The sequence below is a fragment of the Pelophylax lessonae genome, assembly GCF_965119305.1.
Source record: "Pelophylax lessonae genome assembly, chromosome: 2".
Lineage (NCBI taxonomy): Eukaryota > Metazoa > Chordata > Amphibia > Anura > Ranidae > Pelophylax > Pelophylax lessonae.
The window spans coordinates 545,198,728-545,222,674 of NC_138769.1; the positions used below are offsets into that span (position 1 = coordinate 545,198,728).

Consider the following 23,947-nt stretch of genomic DNA (forward strand, 5'->3'; position numbering starts at 1 on the left):
TCTCCTTTGCTTCTTGCGTGTTAGTTTATCTTCAGTTGTGGATAATATACATTTGAAGACACTGTTGATAGTAATGCTAGCGATGTAGTTACTCCAGATGCTATTTTCTTATCATATTTAATGTTGTACAAACATTCTACAGACTATAGCACAAGGGCTCATGCACAGAGGACGTTTAAAAAAAATGGCAGCGCTGCTGTCAGGAAAAAGTAGCGTTTTAAATAGCGTTTATGCTCATTTTTCTGTTTTTGAGCGTTGCCATTTTTTACAGTAAAACCACCAAACATGGCTAAAAGCGTGGTACAGCATTTAGCCACGTTTTTTGGCGTTTTGCATTTTTACAGCGAAACTGCCTCTGCTCCTTGATGCACTGGCAGTCAATTATTATTTTTTTTTTTTTTACTGCCCCTAAACGCTTATGCCTCTGAAAGTTTGTGTGCATGGACACATAGGCTAACGTAGAGGAGAATTCAGAGGTAGTAAAAAAAAAAAAAACACCAGATGCCCCTCAAAGCAGCCACAAAAACGTCCTGTGTGCATGAGCCCTAAAAAGTATTATGTATTATACCACATTCCTGCCACCAGACTGATGAAGGTTCTAGTGCATAAGATCTATCGTACAATCTTTATCACTCCAAAGGTCAGTTTGTCATTTGCCATTGATTTTAAGTTTCAATTCAAGGTAAGGGAAATCCTAAAAAAACTGACCTGTTGGGAATGCTTGAGGAGGTTGGGAATAATCGCTTTAAAGTGTTAATAATAGTGATTTGAATCAGGGTTGTATTATCAATATTTTTTTTTTCTTTTTTTTTTTTTACCACAATCATATTCCAGCCTGCTGGTCAGTTTTATTTGTGATGAGATTCTGGCTCATGAACTTGGTTTTGACAATCTGTGCCAGTACAATATAGTGTGTGAACTTTTCATGAATGTTCTGCGATTTCACAGATAAATGCAAACAAGAATATCCCATACAATAATAAAGTTCACAGATAAAGAAAGTGAGCGCTGGTGAAACCAAATGTAGCAACAGCAGCTAGCACACAAATTTGAATATATAACCCTCAAAAAGACATGTAAACAAAAACTGCAGAGCTAAAAAATCTAAAATAATGAGTGTCCAAATCAGTGCTATAACGAGACCAATAGCCACATATCAAACTATAATGAGGCTAATGCATCTGCTAAGGATCCAGTCAAAGAAATTGTAAGTCCTTGAAGAAGCGTGTCATTCAAACACTATAATGAATATAGGGAGAAGATCATCTTGTTATATAGGTTGAATGAAAAGCCACCAGTGCACTGGTGAATAGGACTCAAGGTGTATATATACCAGACATCTGGTGAGTGCATAGGCACGGTGGAGGGGAGCATTATTTGAGTTGACTTTATATATAAGAAGTGCACTGGTGGCTTTTCATTTAACCTATATAACCAGAAGATCTTCTCCCTATATTCATTATAGCGTTTGAATGACACGCTTCTTCAAGGACTTAGAATTTCTTTGACTGGATCCTTAGCAGATGGACTAGCCTCATTATAGTTTGATATGTGGCTATTGGTCTCGTTATAGCACTGATTTGGTCACCCATTATCATTTTAGATTTTTTAGCGCTGCACTTTTTGTTTACAATAATAAAGTTCAGCTTTATTTTTTAAAAATCTTTTGTTGCAAAATGGCTCTTATTATGTGTGCTGCACTATACTATTTCAAGTTCTTCCACAGCTCATAAAGCTAAATTACTGAGATAGGCAGTGCAAAAAAGCATAGCGAGCACTGAGGTTAGGTCTAAAAGGTTAGCATGAGAGGAAGTCACTCCTTTTCAATAACTGCTGCTAAAGGTGTAAAATCTTGTGACATCTCTTTCATTTAACAGCATGCCTTAAAAGGGATCAACCTCCGTATGAGTGGGTGCAGACAAAAGATTTTTTGTTGCTGTTTATTAGAGACCTCTGTTTCCTGCACTAGGACATTACTTGAAAGTTAATGCGAGTATGCCTTTCGATAACAATAATACATTTTGACAATACAGATAGCTACATATTGCCCCAGAGGCTGCAAAAAAATGCCTCCTGTTTGCTTTAGAATTAGCTTATACAGAATGAACATAATGAGATCAGACAGACAGTAGCCTCAATACACTGGAGTGTATTCCAGCAGCTCCAGGACTTTTCTGAAGTTAACAAATGAGCTCTGTGGCTGCGTATTTAATGGCTTCACTTGGTACCAATGCTGTATCACTTGTATAATGATATTTTGGCATGAGACTCTAGACGAAGATGTCTTCAAACCTTGCATGATTTTAACTAAAACCCAGTGTTCACTCAGTCAATTGTATGTTGATGTAAAGTACTACATTACATCAAAAGTCTGTTAAAAATGCCAATCATGTGTATTCCCTGGCAGATGGCATCCTTTATAGTATGCAGTGCAGTGGTTTATAGAATTCACAAACCATTTACGTCAGTCCTTAAAGTTTACAGTCTAATATCCCTTGTTGTTTATTTTATTTCAGGTACTTATATTGCGTCAACAATTTACGTAGCACTTTACATATGTATTGTACATTCACATCAGTCCTTGCCCTCAAGGAGCTTACAATCTAAGGTCCCTAACTCACATTCAAACAAATACCAGGGTCAATTTAGACAGGAGCCAATTAACCTACTAGCATTCCTTTGAAGTGTGAGAGGAAACCTGTGTACCCGGAGGAAACTCACGCAGGCACAGGGAGAACATGCAATCTCCAGGCTGGTAGTGCCATGTTTGGGTTATAATCGTTATCATACAAACTCTACCATTATGATTTGGTTTATGGGGGGAAATTAATGTAAACAGTTGGAAAACAATACAAAGACCATGTAGATGTGGTTTCTGGTGGTTATTCAATCCAGGGAGTTATTGCTGCAAGACATAGTAACTACTTGACCTTTAACCTTGTTTTTAGATTGATATACCTCTCCTTTCATTATCATAATTAGAATTGTTAATTTTTGAAGTAATTAAAAGTTTGAATGGACAAATAACTTTTTCTAAACCCAAGAGTGAAAAATGTACATTTCTCTTTCGTTCATTGATGGACACAGCTCCTGTCATTCTTGACCATTGGGTTATGCTGCTCCCTACAGGAGTAGGATACTATTTCGATGGAGAGGAGGATCTGTCTGGAGCTGTGCCCACCTGGTTCCGGGTATGGTGAGTAGCTATCCCCCCCCTACCTCTGGAGGGTTTTGGGTTTGATGTGGGCCCCTCCTTGGGACGGTCAGACCCCCGGGTTTCCCTCCTTCCAGCAGGCACCCCCTCTCCCCCTTGCCAAGTCCCTCATCCCCCCCTTCACATAAGCTGGGGATGTATTTTATTTGCTGATCTGGCCACTTTCCTGGGGTGGGGGCAGGGCGCTAACTGGCGATGGGGGCTGGGGGGGTGCACCGCCAGGGACCCGGACGATCGATTGTGCGGGGGGGGGTTTGTACCTGGTGGGGGCTCCTGCCAGGGCCCCCTATCCTGCCTGGATCTGTCTTGAGGCCTGGTCTCCCGATTCTGGCTCTCTGTATGCCTCGTGGTGCCGCCATTTTGTTGCAGTCTATGTATTCCAAAACACGTTGTAGGTTGTTGGTACCTCAGGCCAGTAAGAAGTGGGACTTTTAAGGCAGATATGGATAATACGAAAAAGTACAAGCAAAATCGATGATAATAGTAAAATGGTATTTAATCCTTAAAACATATGTACAGTGGAGTACAGTAGCGTGAGAGGGTTATAGACCCTTGTGAAAGTGTGTAGTAGATGGAGGATTTGTGACACGTGGTAAATGGTGACTTTTAAGAGTGTATCTCTGTCATTCCCTGCTGTTAAGCTTGGGTTGCCCAGATCAGAGATGTCTCCTATATCCTACGCGTTTCGGCCCCTTAGGGAGCCTTTTTCAAGGTTCATTCCTTCCCCTACTGAACGGGGATGAGAGAGGACCAAGAGCGGCGTACCTGAAGAAGCAAACTGCGATCTGGCGGGAGACAAAAACACCCACCTTTAAGGGACCCCACTGTTGCAATAACTGGCAAGATCAAGATTCAAGATCTGTACTACTTAAAGGCACAAGGACATCCTTGAAAGGGACCGGTCTCATATATACCGGACCCAAAATAGCCACCAGGGGAGACTCACATGATCTACCCCAGATATGAAACCTGGCTAATTATGAAACCGCATAGGTTCTCGCTGTGCTAAAGAGGGAGCCACTCCAACATACAAGGATTTAAAGAAAATAATATAAATGGTGACTATCAACCTTGAAAAAGGCTCCCTAAGGGGCCGAAATGTGTAGGATATAGGAGACATCTCTGATCTGGGCAACCCAAGCTTAACAGCAGGGAATGACAGAGATACACTCTTAAAAGTCACCATTTACCACGTGTCACAAATCCTCCATCTACTACACACTTTCACAAGGGTCTATAACCCTCTCACGCTACTGTACTCCACTGTACATATGTTTTAAGGATTAAATACCATTTTACTATTATCATCGATTTTGCTTGTACTTTTTCGTATTATCCATATCTGCCTTAAAAGTCCCACTTCTTACTGGCCTGAGGTACCAACAACCTACAACATTTGACCAGGGACGACGGCAAACCCGACTATACATAGGGTCATAGAGATCAAAACCCCCTCTGTATTCCAAAACACTGCAGCCATGTTTGTGTAGTCCAGTGTCCATTTTCTTGTGGTTTGCCATTGCAAATAGTGGTGGCCATAACAATGGAGCCCTATGGGCGGCGCTTTTGACGGTGGGAGCACCTCCTTATCCCCTGGTACTGACTCCTGGATCATTTAGGTGGTTGCAGATGGCTGTGTCGGCAAGTGATGAGTCTGGTGGGGTCCTCTCCCCCTCTCCTGAGAATCGCTCTCTGCCCTGTGCTTGGCACCCGGGTGGTGCTGCCAGCATGGTGGGGGTTGTCCCTTAGCAGTGTGTTAGTTTTTGGGACACGCCTCCCCACCTGATCCTCTGTCTTAGGCTGTGGGGCCCTTCGGGTCCCAATCATCCATCCATGCACTAACGGCAGTCCTGGAGTCCCTTGTGTCCCGGGTAGAGGCGGCTTGCGGGTGACGGGCTAGCAAAAAGCGCCCCCTGCCTCATCTGTCACCTCAGATCCTGAATCTGATTCGGCGGACGTGGGTCACCCTTCTGGGTCTGCGACCATGCGCCTGGAATCCTCTGATAGTGAGGATAATTCCTCAAAGTCTGTGACCGCGCCCAAAAAGGTGCTGGTAGATGCACTGATTGTATCTGTGCGCAAGACCCTGAAGATGGAGGACGCAGCTGAAGCTGTGACAGAGACGCGGGTACCCTTTGGCACTCACAAGCCATCCAGAGCAGACTGCAATCCACCTCCTGCTGTCTAATGGTCATGCCTCCGGACTTGCATGTGGGTACTGGGTCTGATGGTATCTGCTTTTGAGGCGGTTCTGTTTGCACAGTTCCATACGAGGTCCCTGCAAAGTGAGATTCTGACCAAGTGGGTCAAGACTCTGAAGTCTCTGGACAATCAGATCCGGCGTCGGGGAACGAAAGAGTCCCTGATATGGTGACTTCACTCTCTGGCGCTTTGGCTGTGAAAATCCTTCCTCCCCTTGTATTGGACAGTGGTCACCACAGATGCCAGCCTGTCTGGCTGGGGAGGCGTCCTCGGCAAGCATTCTGCTCAGGGGATCTGGATGCAGGAAGAGTCCAGACTACTGATCAATGTTTTGGAACTCCGAGCGATCATTGGACTTCAGGGATGCCCAGTGCGCAATGCCATGGCTGTAGCTTATGTCAATCACCAAGGTGGTTGGTTAAGGGATGTGCTATAACACATAATGGGAAATTTAGGTCTTTACAAGAATTAAAAAATAGGGGAGGTTTGATACTAAATGAATGGAGATAAAGGCAATTGAAGCACTTTGTAGTCAACCCATCAGATCGGAAAAATAATTATATTTGGTGGAAAGGCTTTGTAATCCAGCAGAAAATAAAGTAATGTCACAAATATATAAGATGTTACCTGACCTGATGGGCACGAGGAAACTCCCATTTATAGAAAGGTGGAAAAGAGAAATAGGGGTCAATTTGGGAGAGCATGAGTTGAACGGTGTGCTGAGAGCTGTACATTGCACGGCCAGGGATGTGAATACCATCGAGATGAACTATTAATGTCTCTCAAGGTGGTATATTATTACACTGGTTATAGAGCATAGTTACCAACCAGAGAAATCAAATACGTGTTGGAGAGGCTGTCAGGTGCCGGGTACAATGGCTCACATCTTTTGGGCGAATGCACCAGGATTCAAGAATTTTGGTTAACAATACAGCAATTAATTAACAAAATCATAGATGAGACCATTGTAGCTGAACCCTTGACATGTCTCTTCCATAGAACAAGTAGGCCTTTTAAACAATATAGAAATGCGATTGTTCCAAATAATTGATTCAATACGGAAGCCCCCACTATAAGGGAGTGGTGTCGTAGAGTCGAAAATATTCATGACATGGAATATCTGTGTAGTATGGATGAAGAAAAAAATGTTTCTCCAATAAATGAGAAAAATGGGCTAAATTTAAAAAGACTGTTGATTACATTGAAATATGGAAAGAACAGGGTAATGATTAAATCGGGTTATGTTAAATCTAGTCAGGTAAAAATAGAGGCTGGGGTGAGAGAATTTATGGGGGGATAATATGAGTTTGTAATATGGAAGGATCCTTTTATTTTAATGTTGTATCTTAAATTGAAATGTGACTCAATAAAAATATTAAATATATATAAAAGAAATAAATCGCCAAGGGGACACAATAAGTGCCCTGGTGGCTCTGGAGGTAGCCGGCATTTTAACGTGGGCAGAATGGTTTGTTCCAGCCCTTTCTGCTGTACACATTCCCAGGGTGGAAAATTGGCAGGAAAATTACCTTAGTCGGCAGGCGTTGGACCAAGGGGAGTGGTCCCTTCATCCAGAGGTGTTTCATCAGCTATGTTTCCGGTGGGGCACCCCCGAGGTGGATCTGTTGGCATCTTGGCTCAACAGAAAGGTGCAGAGGTTTGTGGCTCATTCAAGGGATCCACTGGCGGACGCCACAGATGCGCTGGTGGCCCAATGGGGTTAGTATCATCTGATCTACGCCTTCTGTCCTATCAAGCTTCTGCCCAGACTCCTATGCATGATCGAGGCAGAAGGGATTGCGGTCATCTTAGTGGCTCTGGACTGGCCTCCCCAGACTTGGTACGCCGATCTAGGGCGGCTGGTCGTCGATGTTCTTTGGAAACTTCCTCTCAGGGAGGATCTGCTGTCCCAAGGACCGATCATCCATCCTGCTTTACAGTCGCTGGCTTTGACGGCTTGGCTGTTGAACGCCAGGTGCTAAAGGATAGAGGTTTGTCTGAGTCGGTTATTCCTACGTTGTTCAAAGCTAGGAACTCTACTTCTAGGAAGATCTACCATCGTATGTGGAAGATGTACATTGGTGGAATCTCTTGGGTGGAATCTCTTGTAACACAGCAGTGCTTACTGAAAACGTGTCACAGGATTCAGGAAAGTGAATGTGTGGGGATCTTCAAAAAGTTAGCTTGGCCATAGATGGGTAGAATTTCGAACAAAAATTCCTAGGAAATTAATGTTCTGAGAAGGTGCATTCTTGATTCTTTTTCTAATTTTTGATGGGTCAATTCCATTTTCCTTTTCGACAGTAGCGATGGCAAAATTAAAAAAAAGTTTTACCAGTGTATGTCGTTTTTCATTTGGTAATTTCCATTCATTCTAAAATCAGTGGTTAAAAGGAAATAAAATCTTTTGAATGACTTTAGAATGTTCTGAGAATACATTTGGCTTAACACGTGGCCTACATTTGTGAAGAAATAGGATTTTATTTTTTTTAATTGGATGTGTTTTGTACCAAAGTAGAAAATATGGGGGTCAATCTTTTTTCATTGATTTTGCAAAAAATAAAAAAAAAATGATAAAAATGTCACTTGCGCACAGTGTTGCATGACCGTGCAATTGCCAGTTAAAATAGCACAGTGCTGAATAGCATAAAATGCCCTGGTCATGAAGGGGGTAAAACCTTCCAGAGGTCAAGTGTTTAAGAGTAGGCTAGAATAAAATTGACATACAGTGTCGAAGCAAGTAAATAATTTTACATTTTGACCATAGATACTCTTTAACTTTAGCATGGGTACTTTAGGTCAAGCAAGCTATGTTTTTTCATAAGATACACGTTTTTTCCCATCGTTAGAATGGTGTGGGCATGACTATCTTATAGATGTTAGGTAAAATAGAGTCCTGTGTGCATGTAGTCTGCATTTAAACAGGTGGTTTTATATAGATTTTTTTTTTTTTTTTTTCCCACAATAAAGTCAACATTTTTGATCTCTGCACTACCGGGTTAATTAACTATTTCTACCTGGTGAATGTTTTGCCAATGTAATTTCTTTCTGACTGAGCCTAACTTAAATATCAACATAGCTGGGTTCCACATGACTGTTCACAGAAGTATTGCAAGTATTGTTGGCTACCATCCAGCAGTGCGAAAATGATGAGTAACTGGGTTTTTAGGTAAATTCTGCACCAATGTGTGCATCTGCAGCTGTGTCTGCTGAGCTGTAGAGGTGACATTGTGTAGCATGTTTTAAAACATTCCCTTTGCAGATTAGCTTTCTCCTGATTTGATCTTTGCTTTTATAGAGAATCTCACTCCAGCTGTCTAATGAGGGTTTGCCAAGACAAAAAAAAAATCGATGTTGTTGCAAATATAAAGATGAACAATTGTGAAGTAGCTATGGATTATCTTTGTGACAGTTATTACTGCTCAAGATAAAGCGTACCTTAAAGAGGTTGTAAACCCCCAAAAATGTTTTTTTTCTTTTTGCAACCTGAAATAGAAACACATAATGAGCTAGTATGCACCGCATACTAGCTCATTATGAAATACCTTAGAACGAGCCCCCGCCGTGCCGTCCGCTTATCTGTATGACGGGCGACATGTCCAGTCGCCCGTCTTCCGGGATCGCGGCATCAGGCCATCTGATTGGCCGGAGCCGCAGTGACGTCACTCCCGCGCAGGAGCCGACGGTCACGGCACAGGGCTCTGAAGAAACTGCACCAGCGGCCGTTCCTTCAGAGCGCATGCGCCAGTGACGTCACTGGCTGCATGTAAGGTAAATCTAAACGGTACATGTTTAGGAGATATTTACAGTACCTATAGGTAAGCCTTATCATAGGCTTACCTATAGCTAAATGTTACAGAGGAGGGTTTACTTCCTCTTTAAAGGAAGCCAGGCATTACACAAACCTATGGAGATGGGTATGCTAACCCTCAGGCTTCAGTACTTTGAGTCATTGACTGACCCAAAACCTGTATGGAAAAAATAAATCCTAACTACTTCAATATTTTGATCTGCACTTGTTTTGGGCCAGTGAAACAAAGTATTGGATCCAGAGGGTCTGCATTCTGTGGACTAATGTGTTTTTTCTGTAAGAGGTTAACGGTGGTAACCGTAAGATTGCAAAATATGAAGTCATGTAATTTACTCTCTTAGACTTATAATTTATTGCTTCTTAGGCCACAGGATATGTTCTGAAGGCCCTTTCTAACAGTAAGACTAGAAAGAAGCATGCAAAGGAGAATTTTTTTTTTTGGTTGGAAACTGATGTTGCTGAGGGAATTGGAGGGTCAGAGGCGACCTGAAGTCTATTTTGTCCTGTTAGCTACTGTACCTCACACATGAGCTCCCATAATCTGAGTGAGAAGTAAGACTGAAATAATTAAGTCTTCTACATATACCCAATTGTTATAGGTTCACTTTCAGCCCAATGTGAACAGTTTTTGCAATAAGATCTATTTTGCCTTTGTACTTGGGGCTTTACCACTTTGTGTTTCATAAACATCATACAGTGGTATCCTTGTACAGAGAAGACCTATTTTACTGGTAAATTTGGATGATTTTATATTTTTCCCCAGTTAAAATATCTGTAAAGTCACAAAAAATAAAATAACTACTTCAAACCTTACACTTGCATGAATCAGGTTGTGTTGTATCCATTACTAAAAAAGCAAGGGAAATAACTTTTTCTTTTTTTTTTTTTTTTTTTTTTGCAGTTTATTGGCGGTCACATAACAGCTTGACCTCATTTTCTCCACCCAGCTCCAAGGGCAGGGCAGGGGGTGGAGTGGCAGGGGGTGGAGTGGCAGGGGGTGGAGTGGGGTGGGAGAGAGACTCGGAAAGAGGCCCAGCCTTCTCCAGCCATCTTCCCAGGTTTACAATGTAGAAAGATGACCAGTAAAAATTAACCTGACAGATACCAATAATTCTACAATATTATATGACCAGATTTATTTTTGGAAATGGTAGTATGTAATAGGTTAGTGTACCCACCTAGTTAAGTGTGTGCCTCCTAGCATAACTTAAAGATTGGCTAGAGGCATGGTTGCATTGATAGGGCTACAGGTACCCTATATTTCACCGGTAGGAAAGAAAGATGCAAACTTACCATGCATAAGCTGTCGGCTCGCATTCTGTACAACAAAGTCATACCTGGCAGGAATCTGTGGCAGTTTTCTAGGTAGGAAACCGCCATATTCCCGTATTAACCACTTCTGGACCGAAAGGATTTACACCCTTAATGACCAAGCCATTTTTTGCGATACGGCACTACATTATTTTAACTGTCAATTGCGCGGTCGTGCAACGCTATACCCAAATAAAATGGATGTTCTTTTTTTTCCCCACAAATAGAGCTTTCTTTTGGAGGTATTTGATTACCTCTGCGTTTTTTTTTTTTTCTTTGCGCTATAACCTCTTTCCGACCGCCCACTGTAGAATTACTGCGCAAAATCACGTAGAAGTCTCTTTTTTTAGACACAGCGGGAGGCGGGGTGCGGGAGGACCGGCGACGATTGCCTCCTGCAATCGTCAGATAAACTGACAGAAGTCCCGCCTGCTTATGTAATCAAAGCAGGCAAGTCTTCTGTTAGGCAGGGAGGGATCAGAAGTTGCAGCTAAGCTGAAACCCGATGTGTCTGTCACAGAACCCCCCCCCCCCCCCCCACAGTGAGCAAGCATATTTAGGCACACATTAACCCCTTTGATTACCCCCAGTGTTAACCCCTTCCTGCCAGTGTCATTTATACATGTAACCGTGCATAATATTTAGCACTGATTGCTGTATTAATGTCACTGGTCCCCCAAATAGTGTCAAAAATGTCATTTAGGGGCCAGATCTGTCTGCCGCAATGTCGCAGTCCCGCTAAAAAACGCTGATCGCCACAATTACTAATAAAAAGAAAAAAATAAATAAAAATTCCAAAAACCTATCCGTAGTTTGAAAACGCTATAACTTTTGCGCAAACCAATTAAAATAAGTTTATTTGGGGGGGGGGGGGGGTTTACCAAAAATATGTAGCAGCATACAAATTGGCCTAAACTGATAAAAAATTAGAATTTTTAAAAAATTTTATTGGGAATGTTTTATAGCAGAAAGTAAAAAATATGAAGTTTTTTTCAAAATTGACGCTCTTTTTATGTTTATAGCGCAAAATCTAAAAACCGCAGAGGTGATCGAATACCACCAAAATAAAGCTCTATTTGTGGGGAAAAAAGGACATTGATTGTCATCGGGAACAGTGTCGTACAAATGCACAATTTTTTCATTAAAGTAACGCAGTGCCGAATCGCAAAAAATGACCTGGTCATTAAGGGGGTAAAACCTTCCGGAGCTGAAGTGGATATACAAAAAAAGAGCGTCAATTCTGAAAAAAAAAAAAAATATTTTTTACTTTCTGCTATATAGTATTCCCAAGAAAAAATTTTTAAAAATCTAATTTTTTTATTGTTTTAGGCCAATTTGTATTCTACCACATATTTTTGGTAAAAAATCCCAATAAGTGTATATTGATTAGTTTGTGCAAAAGTTATCGCGTCTATAAACTAGGGGAAAGATTTATATCATGTTTATTTATTTATTTATTTATTTTACTAGTAATAACGGCGATCATCGATTTTTATCCGGACTGCGACATTGCGGCGGACAGATCGGACACCTGACTTTGACACTTTTGGGGGGACCGGTGGCATTACTACAGTAATCAGTGCTAAAAATATGCATTTACTACAATAATGACACTGGCAGGGAGGGGAATAACACCAGTGGCAATCAACGGGTTAAATGTGTACCTAGGGGGGTGCTTTTGAACTGGGGGGGGGGGGAGATGGGCTTTCTGCATGAACACAGAGACCTGTGTTCTTAATAAAAGGAACACAGGATCCCGGTTTACATAAATGACAGAACAGCAGTCTGCCGTGTTTACAACTGCAGTCCGACGTTCTTTCTCCACAAGTAGCAATCGCGGGTGCCCAGCGGCAATGGCGGCCGCCGGACCCCCCGATCGGCTTCCTCTGGCGGATGGGTACGCATGTTCCCGCAAAGCGATGTATAGTTACGTCGTTCTGCGACCTGTCGCAAGAAAACTGTATCGGGTGGTCTTTAAGTGGTTAACCAAGTGCAAACCTGTTTTAGTTTCTATTAGAGATGGGTTCTGGTGTGTTCGAGTTCCCACGTCCCTGATCCCACCAGGAAGCCGACACTGCACTCCGCTAATCACAGGCACTAAGATCGGGAAATGTCTCAGTGCCTGTGATTAGCGGAGTGCAGTGTCTGCTTCCTGGCGGGATCGGGCACGTGGGAACTCGAACACGCCTGAGCCCATCTCTAGTTTCTATTTCACTCTATTACAAAGTGGTGCAGTTGGTGCAGATAGACCTATTTCAGGTGTATGCACCACCTGCTTAGGTAATGTGGCACACACCATTTGAAAGTTACCTGCACTATTATAATTTTGAAGGAAGCCTAATTAATTCCCCTGTATGGTGGGGGGGGACTGGATGGAATTGGAAACTAGAAAAAACATTTCTTTTTGATAGAATATTAAGTTTGAATTTTGGGAAAACTTGACTTTCTTCAATGTCTAAGGGAATGTGTACACAGTCAACATTTCACAGCACAAACATTTGCTTTATAGTATATCTACTTCAGTCTTATCATAGTACTTGGCCATTGCTCATTAATACAGTCAGGTCCATAAATATTGGGACATCGACACAATTCTAATCTTTTTGGATCTATAATGGATTTGAAATGAAACAAACAAGATGTGATTTAACTGCAGACTTTCAGCTTTAATTTGAGGGTATTTACATCCAAATCAGGTGAAAGGTGTAGGAATTACAACAGTTTGTATATGTGCCTCCCACTTTTTAAGGGACCAAAAGTAATGGGACAATTGGCTGCTCAGCCGTTCCATGGCCACGTGTGTGGTGTTCCCTCATTATCCCATTTACAAGAAGCAGATAAAAGGTCCAGAGTTCATTTCAAGTGTGTTATTTGAATTTGGAATCTGTTCTGTCAACTCTCAAGATCAGATCCAAAGAGCTGTCACTATCAGTGAAGCAAGCCATCATTAGGCTGAAAAAACAAAACAAACCCATCAGAGAGATAGCAAAAACATTAGGTGTGGCCAAATCAACTGTTTGGAACATCCTTAAAAAGAAAGAACACACCGATGAGCTAAGCAACACCAAAAGACCCGGAAGACCACGGAAAACAACTGTGGTGGATGAACGAATAATTATTTCCCTGGTGAAGAAAGCACCCTTCACAACAGTTGGTCAGATCAAGAACACTTTCCAGGAGGTAGGTGTATGTGTGTCAAAGTCAACAATCAAGAGAAGACTTAACCAGAGTGAATACAGATGGTTCACCACAAGATGTAAACCATTGTTGAGCCTCAAAAACAGGAAGGCCAGATTAGAGTTTGCCAAACAACATCTAAAAAAGCCTTCACAGTTCTGGAACAACATCCTATGGACAGTTGAGACCAAGATCAACTTGTACCAGAATGATGGGAAGAGAAAACTATGGAGAAGGAAAGGAACTGCTCATGATCCAAAGCATACCACCTCATCAGTGAAGCATGGTGGTGGTAGTGTTATGGCGTGGGCATGTATGGCTGCCAATGGAACTGGTTCTCTTATATTAATGATGTGACTGCTGACAAAAGCAGCAGGATGAATTCTGAAGTGTTTCGGGGAATATTATCTGCTCATATTCAGCCAAATGCTTCAGAACTCATTGGACAGCGCTTCACAGTGCAGATGGACAATGACCCGAAGCATACTGCGAAAGCAACCTAAGAGTATTTTAAGGGAAAGAAGTGGAATGTTATGCAATGGCCAAGTCAATCACCTGACCTGAATCAGATTGAGCATGCATTTCACTTGCTGAAGACAAAACTGAAGGGAAAATGCCCCAAGAAAAAGCAGTAACTGAAGACGGTTGCAGTAGAGGCCTGGCAGAGCATCACCAGGGATGAAACCCAGCTTCTGGTGATGTCTATGCGTTCCAGACTTCAGGCTGTAATTGACTGCAAAGGATTTGCAACCAAGTATTAAAAAGTGAAAGTTTGATTTATGATTATTTTCTCTTTCCTTCATTGATGAGACACAGCTCCTGATCTTCTTGACCATTGGAACATCCCAAAGCAGTGTTAAACATGAGGGGTGGGAACAGCGAAAAATAAACTCCCAAGGCTAGCTATAGTCTAGCAGGTAAACAGGAGCTCAACCAAAACAACTGGAGCTCACCTGAAAAAACTAAACCCTCAAAGAGGACCAGGTCCCATGAACAGCAGCCTGAAAAAACCTAGCAGCCAAAGGAAGAATCTGCAGATGCAGGCACATCCACCTTATAGAACTTTGTGAAAATGTGCACCGACGACCAGGTGGCCGCCTTGCAAACCTGCGTCACTAACGCCTGGTGACGGAAGGCCCAAGAGGCACTGAGCGCCCAAGTAGAATGCGCCTTGACAGGGGAAAGCGGAACCTGGCCCTTGATGGAATAGACCGGAACCACCGTCTGTCTGATCTATCTGGAAATGGTCGCAGAGGAAGCCGGCAACCCTTTCCCAGGCCCATCCATGAGCACAAATAGTGAGTCTGACTTTATAAAAGACTCAGTTGCTGCCATGTACACCCTAATTGCCCAGACCACATCCAAGGCATGCAAAGTAATTTCCTTCGGATGTTTTTGCCTGAAACACAGGGAAGGCAACATCATGTCTTTGTTCAAATGAAAATCAGAGACCACCTGATCTCTGTGAACCACTATGTAAGGTGAACGACAGGATAATGCCACCAATTCCAACACTTTGCGTGCAGAGGTGATAGCCACCTTCTGGGACAACATAACCGGGAAATCTCCCAAAGATTCTCAAAAGTAGGCTTCTGGACGACAAAGAGCACCAAATTGAGGTCCCAAGGTGGCGACAGACACCACACTGGAGGGGTCAAGTGCCTAACTCCCTGAAGAAAAGTTCGTACCAGGGAGTATGTGGCCAAGGGCCGTTGAAAGAAGACCACTAAGGCCGACACCTAACCCTTGATGGTACTCGAGGCCAGTTTCTGCTCAACCCCCTGTTGAAGGAATGTCAAGAAATGAGCCACCGAAAAGAGCGAGGATGAACCCAAAGACTGAGTTAATCCTCCTGCCAGTTTTCCACCCCTTGAATGTGTACGGTGGAGAGGGCTGCAATGAACCGCTCTGCCCACCTTAGAATGCCTGCTACCTCCAGAGCCGCCAGTACACTTCTTGTGCTCCCCTGGTGATTGACATAAGCTAAGGCCGTAGCATTGTCCGATTGAATAAGCACTGGATTTCCCTGAAGACGCTCTATCCAATTTTCCAGGCACAGTCTGATTGCTTGGAGTTCCAAGACATTGATCGGTAGTCTGGACTCTTCCAGTGACCAGATCCCCTGAGCAGCATTTTTGCCAAGGACGCCTCCCCAGCCAGACAGGCTGGCATCCTGCAGTGACCACTGTCCAATACAAGGGGAGGAAGGATTTGCCCAGCCAAAGCGCCGGAGAACGAAGCCACCATATCAAGGACTCTTTCGTTCCCCTGCTCAGCCGGATCTGATTGTCCAGAGACTGCAGATTCTTGTCCAATTTAGCCAGAATCTCCCTTGCAGGGACCTCGTTTAGAACTGTACAAATGGAACCGCCTCAAAGGTAGACACCAACAGGCCCAGCCCCCACATGCAAGTCCGGAGGGATGACCATCTGCTGGACAGCAGGATACGAACTGCAGTCTGCAGTTTCTGGAGTCTGTCCAGAGGAAGCAGCACTCGGCTAAGGCCAAGTCCAGAGTCGGACCCAGATAGTCCAGCTTTTGTGGGCGGAACCAGAGCAGACTTCTGAAAATTCAGAATCCAGCCAAACTCCCTCGGAGTACGTATAGTGGTTTCCAGGTTTTCCACCAGAGCAGTAGGAAACTCCTAATTAAGTGTGCTACCACATCTAAAAATTGTTTGTTTTGTGCAAATAAAAAAATGTAATAAATTTAAATAAACTTCCAGATGAAAAACATCCAATAGGTTCAAAACATGAAATCAAATAAAAAATTTGAAAATCCATAACAAGCAAGTGCCCACTGAAAATTCATGAAGAATGATCAAAAATTAATATAATCAAAAAAAGTTATTTTCCAAATACAAAAACAAGCAAGTGTCCAGTGAAAGTTCATGGAAAGTGCTCCTAAATCCAAAATATCCATGTAACTTCCATGCAAAGTGACTGTGTTCCACCCCTCCCAGAATTGATTCACTTAACAGACAATGTGGACTCCTGGGCAGTACTGCTCAGAGGTCAATCAGACTTTGGCTGGCAAGTATGATGGATACAGGGTCTTGAAACGAACTTTCACTGGACACTTGCTTGTTTTTGTATTTGGGAAAAAAATTTTTTGATTATATTATTATTTGATCATTCTTCACAAATTTTCACTGGACACTCGCTTGTTATGGATTTTCAAATTTTATTTGAGTTCATGTTTTAGACCCATGGGAATGTTTTTCATCAGTTTTTTTTTTTTTTTTTTATTTCATTTTTTCATTTTATTTGCACACAACAAACACATTTTTGATGTGGTAGCACACTGTCACTTAGGGGGGTTAACTGTTTCTTGCGCTGTGGTATTGTTATTACAATTTAGAAATATATATTGAGCAGAGGCAGCAGTTTTAGAAGTTAGATATTTACTGCAGGGTAGGCGTTCTCAGTCTTCATTTTATCAGTAGGAGGTCATCCGAGTAGCCCAGTACCGCGATCCCCCATTGGCGTAACAATGCTAGCACCGGGGCCAACGCTTTCATAAAGATTTGAGGAGCGGAGGCGAGACCAAAGGGTAATGCTACAAACTGATAATGCTCCTCTCCCACAGCAAAGTGGAAGAAGCGCTGGTAACCGACACATATTGGAATGTGAAGATAAGTGTCCTTGATGTCAATAAGGGCAAGAAAATCCCCCTGATGCGGGGAACCCACCACCATGCGAAAGGACTCTGTTCTGAACTTCTGCACTTGCACTAAGCAGTTCAGCGCCTTGAGGTCCAGAATTGGACGCACCTTGCCTTCCTTCCTGGGGACTGTAAACATGTTTGAGGAAAAACCCTGAAAATATTCCGAAATCGGAACCGGGAAAATCACCCTTTGAAGTAAAAGGTCTTGCACCGCCCCAAAGAGACCCTGTAAGCGGACCGGGGAAAGTCGCACGTTGGAAGGAAGAACCTTACTGGAGGGTAAAAACGAAACTCGATCTTGTAGCTGGACCATATGACCTTGTTAACCCACTTGTCTAGTACCAGGGAAGTCCACGAGCCCGGGAACCAGCGAAGATGTCCCCCCCCCCCCACCCCATATACAGGTGAGGGCGCACCTTTCTGCTGAAGGAGTCTTGTTCGCGAAGCCCGCTCTTGACTTGCCAGACCAAGTTCACTTGGATCCTCCAAAGGAGTCCCGAAGGGCTTCGATCCCTTGTCAGTCGACCCCGAGGGACGAAAAAACGTCTTATGAGCCTTAGTAGCCTGCGGAATAAAGGTACTCTCTCTCCCCCCCCCCCGTGCAACCTTTAATGATGTCATCCAGGGTAGCACCAAACTGACGATCTTCTTGAAAGGGCAGATAAGTCAGGTCTTTTTAGAAGTCTGGTCCACCGCCCAGCATTTGAGCCAAAAGACATGCCGAAGGACCACTGCCGAAACAGAGAGCCGAGTCACTAGGGGAGCTGCCTCCAAAGAGGCATTTGCGATAAACTGCAGCCCCCAGACCAGCTGGTCCACCAGCTCAGCAAAGGCAGAGGGTAGTTACTCCCCCTCCAGGACATGACGCAAAGCCTAGCCTATTCAGCTTAGAGTCTGTGACACCAGCTACAGCCTCCGCCATCATGTCACCTGGGTCCTTAAAGGCCGGAGACTCTTCAAACTGAATCATGGTTGCTTTGTTTAACCTGGAAACCGGAGGGACTCCACATAGGGGTATCGTCTAGCAACTCGCTTAGGGACCCCAAGGGGACGCTTTGGTTGTCCCCACTCTAGTGACAATTCTGTCAAAATAGAAGGGGAAAGGGAACACCTTTGCCGCTGAGGATGGTTTGTGAGTGCCAAAGGGAACCTGCGCCTCAAACTTTAAATCTCAAGCACAGATACAATCAGTGCGTCCACCAGTGCCTTTTCGTGTGCGGTTTCAGAAGTGGAGGAATACTCCTCACTATCTGAGGTTTCAGGGCGCGTGGTCGCAGACCCAGCAGGGTGACCCACGTCCACGGCGGCCGAATGAGATTACATTTCTGATGAGGCAAGGGAAGGCGGGGGTGCTTTATGCCAGCCCCTTGCCCAAAAGCCACCTCCACCCAGGACACAAAGGACTCCATGACCACAGTCAGTGCACATCGATAGATGGATGGGACCCGGAGGGCCCCGCAGCCCCAGAGAGGGGATCAGGTTGGGAGATGTGCGGCAAAGAGTCACCAGGGGACCTCACAAAAAGTGTAAAACCCCCACCGCTCTGGCATCACCACCCGGTTGCCAGTCACAGAGCACCAATCGATCCTCTGCAGAGAGGGAGAGGACCCCACCAGACTCACCACCCCACAGAAACCAGGCACTGCAGCCACCAGGAGAATCTGCACTGCGCAAGCGGCGATCAGAAAATAAAAGGATCCAGGTGTCCACACCAGGGGATGTTGAGGGACTTCCACTGCCGAAAACGCCACCCAGAAGGCTCCACAGACATGGCCAATGCTGTTTTCACAAGGCACAAATCACAAGGCTACAACAAAATGCCGGCACCACAAGGCCCCCAGGGACCCAGGAGGGATCCCTAGGCCACAAGGACAAGCTCAGGCAGGACGGAGGGCGCTGGTAGAGCCCCCCTCCCACACAGCCGATTGTCAGGTCGCCAGCGGCGCAGCCTAACCCCATCGCCAGCATAGCGTCCTGCCCCCACCCCAGGAAGTGGACCAGACCACCCACACAGCCCCAGCATAAGTGGATAGGATAGGGAGACAGATGAAGGGGGGTGCCTCAGGGGAAGGAGGGGAACCCGGGGGTCTGACTGTCTCAAGGAGAGACCCACGTCCACCCCAAAACCCTCCAGGGGGAGAGGGGGGACAGCTACTCACCATACCAGGAACCAGATGGGCTCCGCTCCAGACAGAACCCCTCGCCATCAAAATGGGGGGCGGTCGGCTAGGAGGAACGCTGCGACCCATGCCGAGACCCGGTCGTATGCGGCATCGCGAGGCGTTTAACTCGCAGACCAGCCTCCATCCAGTGAGGCTATGTCGTGGCCGACCTAGCACAGAGCTGAGGTCTGCACGCGCTCGCTGGCCAAACTGGGATGACCACTGGATCTAGATTATCCAGCCCAACACCAAGTCCGGCAGTTGATTGTAGATCTCGCAGGAAGAAAAACAGAAGAAAAAAATATCTAAAAATAAAAAATTTGCCAGGACCAGAGATCCCAGCAAGGAACTAGGTCCTTACTCCTGACTGACAGAAAAAAAACTGTAGGGGGCAGTAAAACCCAATGGTTAGGAAGATCAGGAGCGGTGTCTGTCAATAAACGAAAGAGAAAATATGAAATCTAATTTTCTTTTGAAGCTGTTTGGAAGTGTGCCACGAGAGCATAGAAAACATTTAGAAGGAGCTAATATTTAATGCATTTATTCTCAGGAGGTCATTCTATCCACATAATACACATCCGCAACCCAAATGCAATTAATATTCGTGAGGAAAAATAAGCTTTACCTATGATTTTTTTATGATGGTGTTCTGTTAGAAAATAATGTAGGCTTTTAGATTTAATTTAACGCTTGCAAACAAATAAAAATAACCATTATGTCAGTTAGAGGTATGTTTTACATTTGGTTACAGTTGATGAGAGAACACTTAACAGATTTCATTACTTTAGTTATTTAATCTTCCAACTACTGCTAATTATGTGTGTTTAGGGGTACACCAGGTGTTGTGGTTTCCAAACTTACCAATATGTTCGTTGTGCTACTTGCCCCTGGTGGAGCCAGCACACCAGTGTTATTGGGTAAAAAGCCTTGACTTAAATGGCATTACACCAACTCATTTGGTAAAGGGGTCCATATGCAGCCCTGAAAAATTGTTAGCATATTGCCATTTAAGTAAATAAAGGCTTGGAGGGTGCCATCTCTACTATACACTCACACTTTTTTACCTTTTTTTTGGAAATATTTTTGTCGTGTGGTTCATGACTATCGTGGGTATAGTTCCTCTATTTTGAATCAGATGTTCTTTGAAATCCCTAGAAACTATTGTAACAGTACTTTGTTTGAAATATGTATCATTGTGGGATGAAAGTAAATTTTGCCTTACCGCCACCGTGTTGTCCAGAATGTGCATGTGCACATTTGTCTAGAGGGCCATACACACTATAAGATTTTCTGAAGACTTTTTCCTTTAGATTTACCAAAACCATATAATAGGAGGTCAAACCTAAACTTGCACTACATAGAAAAGGTAAATCTGAAGGAAATCTAACCACAAAAGTTGGATAGTGTGTATCCAGCTTTAGATAGGGTTTTTGTTCCCTTCTACAGGCTAAAATGTTCAATTTTTTCTTTTCAAAGGGGGATCTAAGTGAAAGGCAGATATGGGTAAATAGATTTTCCGTTTACATAGTTATCACTAGCTAGCTTTTTGCTTTGCCCAAAAGGTCTATTGTTGTTTTTGTTTGCATTTAGTGGTTTTAACATCTCCCTTTCAGGCAACCTATATGTCTTTTCAGAGACATACCTTTCATTTTAGTGTAGTTGTAGAGCCTTGTATGAAGAGATGTAATGAAAATATATGCCTTCTGCTCTCTCCTGCCATGAAGGTACTGCCCTTTCTGCGTTGACATCAGGAAGTATAGAGAGACATAATAAAGCATTAGGTGGCCAAATGTAAAGGGAATAGAAATGCTTTCTTTGCAGGATAGATTGGTCTGTGAAAGTCTGAAGCAGACAGAAGAAAGAATGTCCTGAATATCAATGAAAATATAACTATATAGAGGGGAGTACATTGCATATTTTGACATAGTGCTGCTACCTTTGTTTTTGAGGCTCTTGAAGAACAAATAGGATGTGGTTGGAATCCTTTTAATCTCTTTTTAAGTAGTGTATACCATGCTTGTTTCTTAAAGCAGAACTGTATCTGAGCACCACAAACTGAAAACACTTTTGAATTAATTTTTAACCACTTTACCGCTGCTCACTAGAGCTCTACTGCAGCAAAGTGGTTCGATAACGTCTGGCGACGTAGACCTACGTCGCCAGACATTCCCCTCTCTCAGCGGCACGCGCGCGCCGCCGGAGGCTCGCTCCCGCTGTATTCAGTCCCAGCGGGAGTCGGGCCAGGGGAGGAGCAGCGGCGATCGCCGCTGCTCTTCCCCGATTGTCGGGGAATCGAGTCTGGAGATCCGCCCGCTTGTGTAAACAAAGCGGGCGGATCTCCTAAGTGACAGGCAGTGTCAGATTGCAGGGTTCAGCATAGCCGCCATTACTCGTTAAAAAAAAAAAAAAACACAAAAAACGACAGAAATCTTTCCCTTAGTAAACGCAATAACTTTTGCGCAAACCAATCAAAATACGCTTATTGCGATTTTCTTTACCAAAAATATGTAGCATAAAACAAATTGGCCTAAAATGATAAAAAATTTAGTTTTACATTCTTTTGGGGGGGAATTTCATATAAAAAAATTTGAAAAATATTATTTTTTCAAAATTGTCACTCTTTTTTTGTTTATCGCACAAAAAGTAAAAATTGCACAGGTGATCAAATACCACCAAAAGAAAGCTCTATTTGTGGGAAAAAAAAGGACGTAATTTTCGTTTGGGTAGGGCGTTGCATGACCACGCAATTGTCAGTTAAAGTCGCACAGTGCCGAATCGCAAAAAGTGGCCCAGATGTAAGACAGCAAAATCCTCCGGTGGTAAAGTGGTTAATAATCAAAATAAACTCCCCCATCCAGCCATGTCTCAAGGCTTTAAGCACTTGACCCCCAGAAGGTTTTACCCCTTAATGAGCAGGGCATTTTTAGCACTGTGGTATTTTAACTGGCAATTGCACGCTCATACAACACTATGTGCAAATTAAATTTATATATATTTTTTTCTCAAAAATCAAGCTTTCTTTTGGTGGTATTAGAGGTGCAGTGAATGGAAATTTTGGTACCAAAACCGAAAATCCAGGAGACTGCAAGCCAGGCTTTCTCATCCAACATCAGTCCCTAACCTCAAAAATCCGTTTCTGGAAGAATGGTCAAACATTCCTATAGACGCACCTAAACCTTGTGGACAGCCTTCCCAGAAAAGATTAAGCTGTTTATATCTGCAAAATGTGGGCCAACTCAATATTGAACCCTACAGACTAAGACTGGGATGCCACTAAAGTTCATGTGCGTGTAAAGGCAGGTGTCCCAATACTTTTGGCAATATAGTGTATATCTGAAAATTGAATAATCCTGTTGTTCTGATTGCCTTTCTATTTAAATGCCAGGACAGTACTAATACCTCCCAAATTGAAAAATCCCCTATTTGGAAAGTAGGCCTTCCAAGTTATTTAGTAAGAGGCATGGTGAGTTTTTTGAAGTTGTTAAAAATCGTGCATGCGCTTTTCTTGGTACTTTCAGACCTTCATTCAGATAAATGCGCCGCCTTAGCACAACGTATGTCAATGAGCAGCATAAAACATTTGCATCAATGCAATATAAAAGGTCCTTAAAGTCCTTTTTGACCTTAAAAAAAAAAGCTGTGGGATCAGTTCTCGGAATCGAAAAATTACCAAACTGTCTTGAGTAACTTTGGAACTTTATGATTACATTAGTAAATTAAGAAAACTATCCACTATTGAATTTGCCATTTACTACAAATGCACTAGACAGCTATGCAGACACTCTCTTATCAACTCCTAGAAGTATTGATTTTTCTGTAGAATTACCATATCGATACCTCTGCTGTTTGGGTGCACTTTGCTGAGCAGGCAGGGTTCCTGTAAGTCCTGGTAAAGTGTTACTAAACCTAGGACCCTGCATTCACATATCTGGTCTCCCACAGAACATGGAAATGCAATTATTTTAGTAAATGTAAACTGCTAAATACCTTTTTTCATCGGCAGCATATAGCAGTCTTGTGACTTCTAGTAGTGTCAGCCGAGCACTGGTTAAAGCTTGTAGGAGGAGTTTTCATACTGCACTGGCTGTCCTATCAGGATGCAGGACCCCTGATCACCTGTCTGGATAGTTCTGATTGTCCCTGTGCTGATCACATGCACTTCTCCAAGAAATAAAAAAAAAAAAACTCTCTAGCAGTACACACCAAACTGAGCATGTGCAGCCTGACTACAAAGGCTCTCTTATCCGGACCTGTTCTGGAGTCAGTGAAAGAAGGGGAGGATCAGAGAAGACAGGATCAAACAGCCTTTTTACAAAATGCAGAGGATTAACCCCTTAGGTCCCACAGTGAGTATAACAAGCATGCTTTACTGCATATACAAACTTATTTTACTGTTGTGGGTTT

General features: G+C 43.3%; 1 protein-coding gene across 1 annotated transcript in view; it reads left to right on the plus strand.

Annotated features, from left to right (window-relative positions):
• The window catches only part of GTF2F2 (general transcription factor IIF subunit 2), a 501,983-nt gene that overhangs the window by 373,951 nt on the left and 104,085 nt on the right, over positions 1 to 23,947 (plus strand). The window lies entirely within an intron of this gene.